Source organism: Bos grunniens, chromosome 6 (assembly GCF_055505025.1).
Source record: "Bos grunniens cultivar Pamir isolate PY7600 chromosome 6, Bosgru_T2T1.0, whole genome shotgun sequence".
Lineage (NCBI taxonomy): Eukaryota > Metazoa > Chordata > Mammalia > Artiodactyla > Bovidae > Bos > Bos grunniens.
The window spans coordinates 49,335,395-49,341,553 of NC_141170.1; the positions used below are offsets into that span (position 1 = coordinate 49,335,395).

Genomic DNA, 6,159 nt, shown 5'->3' on the forward strand with positions numbered 1-6,159 from the left:
TTTGTAAGAACTTTAAATGGAATAAAATATAGAGACTAAAATAACATTGCAAATCAACTATACTTCAATTTTTTGAAAGCTGTCAAAATGATAAAAGTAAATAAACTTTCTTTTTAACTCTTTTATAGTCTACTATTGGAAGGGGGTGGGAGGAGGGGCCCAGGAAGCAACCAGGCATAGAAATTCAGATCTGTCCTTGGGGCTGGACATGTGCCATGCAGGAAAGAAAGTAAATTCCAGTTGGCAAATTGCTCTAACTGATTCATTTGTCCACCCAGAGACGCCACCTACCTGCTCTCAGGTATTCAGGTGAATGACAGGTGGGCGGGACCTATTGAATGTTTGAATAACTAAGGTCCCAGCAATGTTTTATCTGTCGAGGCTCCTGTGATGTCACACATTTCCTGGTCTCCACCAACCAATGCCCTCCTCCTTCCTCTAGGCACCTGTAGGACGGAGGTGGAGGCCGGTTACTGCCGGGGCAGCCCAAGGAGTTGCTGGACTCAGCCACAGGCGTGAGAACGGCTGGGGTGCTGCTGCTTTGAGAGCCCCAGGCAGCACTTGGAAAGGTGAGCTGAAACCCTGCTTGTTCCTCTCTGGACGTTTAGACTGTGGACCCCTGACGGATCTGAAGGAAGAATGTGAGTGAAAAATAGAAGCTGAATGGTTTAGCCCTGGGTGTTTGTCCCAGAGGGAGAAGTTCTTTTTGAAAGGAAAGAGATGCCTTTGACATTTTGGATGCAGAGGAAAATTCTCCCAGGTCAGATATTTAATCCTTTTGGTTTCTCTTAATCATTAATCCAGCCTCTGCTTGTCTGGGAAGTTGAACTGATTACTATTATTTTTAAACTCTGAGGAGGAGTGGATACTTTTTTTTGAAACTTCAAGATGCAGACCTGTGTTAGGAGGGGGCTGAAATCGGAGTTGACTTATTTTCCCTTACTTTCTGCGTTCACCAGAGGCAATTTCCATCTAGACCTATGAGATGACCTTAATTATGACCCCCCCCCCAACACACACACCCTCTGAAAATCTGTTCCTCCAGCAGGTAAATTCTATTGCCCTTACTCAGAAGCCTGCACCCCAGGCTTCTTCCTTCTTTCTTCTCTAGAGAAGTCTCCTGTTTTCTTTGTCCTTTATTCTTTTTAAAACTACTTCACAGACTTGGATTAGAATTGTTTACATTCAGACCCTGAGTTGGTTGCCTGCTGACCTTTGGCTAAAGTAAAGATCATTTCCTCAGTGTTTACAAGAATATAGATTCAGGTCTGATGTGTAATTTTTTGGAACTCTTCCATTTTTTTTCCCCTCTCTTTTCTTTGCAAATATACCAAGGAGACTGTTCTGCCAGGCCCTTTCTTTCTTAAGTAATTTTACCTCTAGGATCCATTTTGTTTTCTTAATCCTGACCACACAGACTGCTACCACTTCTGTTCTGAATGGCCCAGTAGCCACACACACTCTCCATCCAATACTGCTGTTAGAGGAAAAGAAACCATCTCCAAACCTGGCTCCCTACTGGGATGAGCTGGAAAACTGGGAGAGAAAAGTCAACCTGTGAGGGAGGCATTTCATCCTGAATTCCTTCATGGGCTATTTTTCTGAGATTTCAGTTAGCAAGGGAATAATCTGTTAGGACTATTCCTGTTCCTATAGATATTCATATTCATCCACCCAGAAATTCAAAGTTCGTATCAGTTCTCCTAAAGTATAAACTGACACAAATTGAGAACACTTTAATCTCAGATGTTTGCTTCTCCCCCGAGACTCTGCCTCACACTTGTTGCCAGTTTCTCTTACTCCTCAGAGGCTTGTATTGCTCTTCAGGTGACCTTTGTCTGTCCTTTTCCCCTGAGCCTTGTGTTTGGATGGTGGTGGCTGCTTGTCCTTCACCAATAGCCTCACTTGATTCAGAGTTTTGTCAGCACAAGAGAGAAAAAGATCTCTTAGATCCTAAATCTTCTGGATAGAACTGTGTCCTTAAAGTCACAAACCTCTCCACCATATTTCCTTCCCCCTGTGGGCCGTGGTTCGTTAGGTCTCTGAATAGTAGGTAATGTCTGACTAAGCCAATCATTTTATCACTATATGCCAGGGCTCCTGACTATTAAATGAACAAAGCTATGGATACTATGCCCCCAGATATAAGAAAGAAAAAAAAATTACAGAGACTGGAATTCAGAGTCAGGTGATTTAGAATGCAACTGGTATCTTGGATAATGTGTACATGAGTTTTGTTCACAGGGATGAAAAGACCCCCAGTGGTTCCCTTCCTGTAGCAACTCCATCCCTTGGTTAAGTGCAAAATGGCTTGATTGAAAACTGTACAGTCTCTTCCATTTACATCTTCCTTACATTACTTCTCTGAGTCTCTGTTTCTTCATCAGTAAAACAAGAACTAATAATCCCAACAATATAAAATGGTCCTGAGAAGTACGTAGGGTAACATATATAGAGCATCTAGTGGCCAGTGCCTGGTGTTAAGTGGGTACCAAGCAAAGGCTAGATCCAGCCTCCTTGAGGGTGTTTATCTGGATTGCTGGAGGAAATAGTCTGACCTTTCTGAGATAAAAGGTCTAATGTGGTTGCACTTGTTAGGAACCCTGATAGTTCTTGTTATGGTTATTAGTTGTAAGTAATTAACGCCGATGTTCACAGTGTAGAGAAAGGAGACAGGCAGGAGGGAAGAAAATCCTTAAACTGTGTCATTAAACAGGCCAGGCAGATTGGTTCCTGCCATTCTCTCAGGCCAGCTTTAGAAGCTGCTAGCCACGCTGTTACTCCTGCCTTTTCCCTCCTCAAGACTCTCATCCCACAACAGCCCACAAAGTGTGGTCCTCTGCAGGCTTTCGGGGGAAATGGTCTGTTGGCATTTGTGCAATCTGACTTGGCAGACAGCCCTCTCTGCTTTCAGTTGTGTTATCTCCAGGGCAGACTGCTGCGTGGTCTCCTCCAGTCTTGCAGGTAAACACCCTTGGCTGCAGCCTGGTGAGCTGCAGGGCTAAGTCCCTGGGAGGAGGAGCCTGCCCTCGACTGAGGAAGGGGAACTGGGAGGTCTTGCAGACATGATCATCTCCTTAATGGACTGTCATGTGCCCTCTGATGACCTTGAGCGATTGCATGAGAGCAGGTGTGTTCCTAGTGCCCTGGGAACTTCTCCAGGTCTCACCTTATCCTGACAAGATAAGGTCATCATCAAAAAGATAATTTTCAACATCAAGAGCAAGGTAACAGCCTAGTGGATTGAGATCAGGGGTTCATAACCTTGAACTGATTACTAGCTTGCTCAGTGGAACCTGGAGATACGCCTCAACCTCGCCATCCATCAGTTTCCGTATTTACCTTTTCCCCCAAAAGGGATGTCAGTGTGTTGTGGTTCACATCCCCAGGCCCCATAACAGAAGCTGGATGGGCTGTGCACCTATGTGAGTAGGTCAGGTTGACTGCAGGGGAGTGGCCATATGCCTCATTAGGAAATATTAGTCTTATTTATTGAATTCTAGGTGGAATGGTACTACTGCATTAGAACAGTGGCCTGTTCTTTGTCATCAGTCTCCCTGAGTTAAAAAACCCAGCTCCACCTCCTACTAGCCTTGTAACCTGGGATGGGTTATTTAACCTCACTTTACCTCAGCTATAAGAAAATTGTGAAGCTGAAATGCACTGAAATGTTTAAAGTGCTTAGAATAGTATTTGGCACAATGTCAACTATTATTTTCTTGAAAGGAAGGCATAGTGGCTAGAATCAATCAGATCTGGGCCCGTTCCATCAGGTAATTATTAAACTAAATAAGTAATTGAATATCTCTTTGTCTCAGTTTCATCATCTGGAAAACAGAATACTTACCAAACCCAGTGCTATTGTGAGGAATAACTGAAATGGTTTCATATAAAGTGGCTGGTATATAGAAAGCACTCAATAAGTGTTAAATTGTGTAGTATTAAAGGAAGCAATTGTTATATTGGATACAGCTAGACTTCCTAGGTCATGCTACAGTTTGGCTATAATAATGATGGAAACAGTAGTAAATTGAGAACCAAATACTCTCTGAGCAAAACAGATTTCCCAAAAGGCCCCCAAAGGCTTAGAGGGAGAACCTGGTAACAAAGATTATTAATATCTTGTTTATCTTGGAGTTCCAGGCCAGGGGTGCTGTCAGTTGAAATGCCTGGTCCTTTGCAGAACTGTGGGTAGTAGGGTTCTATGATGTAAATAAACAGTGGGGTATCCTGGAGTGGTGATTCCTGGCTTCCAGGGACTCCTTAAAGTGGGGAAGATAAGGTCTGCTAGGATTCTAACTACTTAAAAGGCCATTCTGTATGATGCTGCCGAGAGGGGATGTATGAGAGATACTCTAAAATGTGTCCTCCCCCTTGCCTCGGCATTCATGGACTCTCTGATGTACGTAACTCGTCCTGATATTTGTGCGCTGGCACCGCATAGACTCACTTTTATGTGGGTGGCAAATTTATTGTTCTCTGACAGGGCCTCTAAATAACATGGGCTTTTCAAAACCATTTGGAAGGAAGACTACATCACTCTTTCTGGGTTAATAGGATTTAACCATCTATTATCTCCTATACAGGTTTACATGAAAGCCATACAAATTACAAAGCACAAAAACTTCATTGAGCTGAAATAAGAAACAGAAATGTTGATTCTCCTCTATAAACTTCTTCCATTCATCTTTTCCTCTTCTTTGGTTCTAAGATGAGGACAACACAGTGACCTGTTGCTTACCCACAGATGTATTTCCGATCAACATGAGGCAGAACTTTCTAAGAATTAGAGTTGTCTAAAAGTCCAGTAGACTGCCTTGCAGTGCACTGAGTTCCCTGTCTGAAGGTGGTTGTTTTTTGCTATATTTAGTACCTAGTACAATGGCATCCTACTCCAGTAGTCTTGCCTGTAAAATCCCATAGATGGAGGAACCTGGTAGACTACAGTCCATGGAGTCCGAAAGAGTCGGACACGACTGAGCAACTTCACATGTTTACTGAATGAACGAATGACAAAGAAGACTTGCATCTCTTTAGCAGCACATACCACTCATCTGTACAATAAAGATTAGATCACAGATCTCATAGGGTCATTCTAAAGATTAACTGAGAAAATACATGAAAATTATCCAACATAGTATCTTGCACTTAGTGAACTGCTCATTAACTAGTAATAATTATGTTTTTTATTTTACATTATAAAATATAATCTAAAAAGGAGGGGAGAGAAGGGATTCCTGGGATTCAAGTAGAGGATAGAAAAGATGACCCCCAAATTTGAGGTTTGTGGTTTTCTATTCCTGTTCTCTTCATCCTGCCCTTCTGTGTCTGCCTTTCCAGAAGAATACCTCATCCCCTCCCCCTCCTTCCAGTTTAGGGAGCCACACTCTTTGACATGGTGGATTGACAATACACTTCTGTCAGTGGCTAAGTTCTGCCCCAATTAACCAGAGATCTTTTATATATATATTATTAATATGTGACTTAGAATGTGTGGACTGCAGTTCCACCATTATTTTCCAGTGACTCTTGGTCGCTTCTTGTGTTTGAAGCATTTGTCACAGGGATGGAAAAGACTTCACCAATAGCAAAGAGTGGAAACTCTACAAGAATTTTCTCTAATAGCCTCTTGGCATGGAGCATGGCAGTAATACATATATGATGGTGAGGTCTAAATATGTCATTGCTATCTGTTGAGATGATTTACATAACTTGCTGATGACTGCTCTCACAGTCACGTGGCCATTTTTGACTAGTACGCTACATGTTTAGGCTCCAGCATACTCACGTTAACACATGAGTCATCTGGTGTTTTCAGATTCCTCATTAACTATTATCATTATGCTTGTCTTATGCCTCCCACAACACACGCACAAACTCAGCTATTCTACCTGTAGTTCTTTTTTCTCCCTTGGGGCCCTAGAAATTTGGTTTAATAGTCATCTCTGGAGACATCTGTGTTCTCACTTAGGTATGGATTAAAAGAAAATTAGGTTTTTATAGTAGCTCAGAACTGCTATCCAGAAGTATGTATTAATAGATGTCTAAATGGCTGCCGCTCACCATATTGTCCCTAAATCCTGTAGAGAAGCATTGGAAAAGATCATGGGGAATGTGTACCCCCTTCTGGGTATACAGAGCCCTGTATTCATTTCCTAT

At 42.4% G+C, this 6,159-nt stretch overlaps 1 protein-coding gene across 4 annotated transcripts in view; it reads left to right on the top strand.

The window, feature by feature from the left end:
* Positions 1 to 442: 442 nt before the first annotated feature.
* LNX1 (ligand of numb-protein X 1) overlaps positions 443 to 6,159 on the top strand; it is a 131,628-nt gene continuing 125,911 nt past the window's right edge. For 2 of the 4 annotated variants that reach the window (XM_086405753.1, XM_086405750.1), the window contains exon 1: positions 443 to 569. The gene's annotated coding sequence lies outside the window, so the exon portion shown is untranslated. Of the gene's footprint in view, positions 761 to 6,159 lie in introns of all 4 variants that reach the window. The other 2 variants (XM_086405751.1, XM_086405752.1) reach the window with 2 other exon arrangements.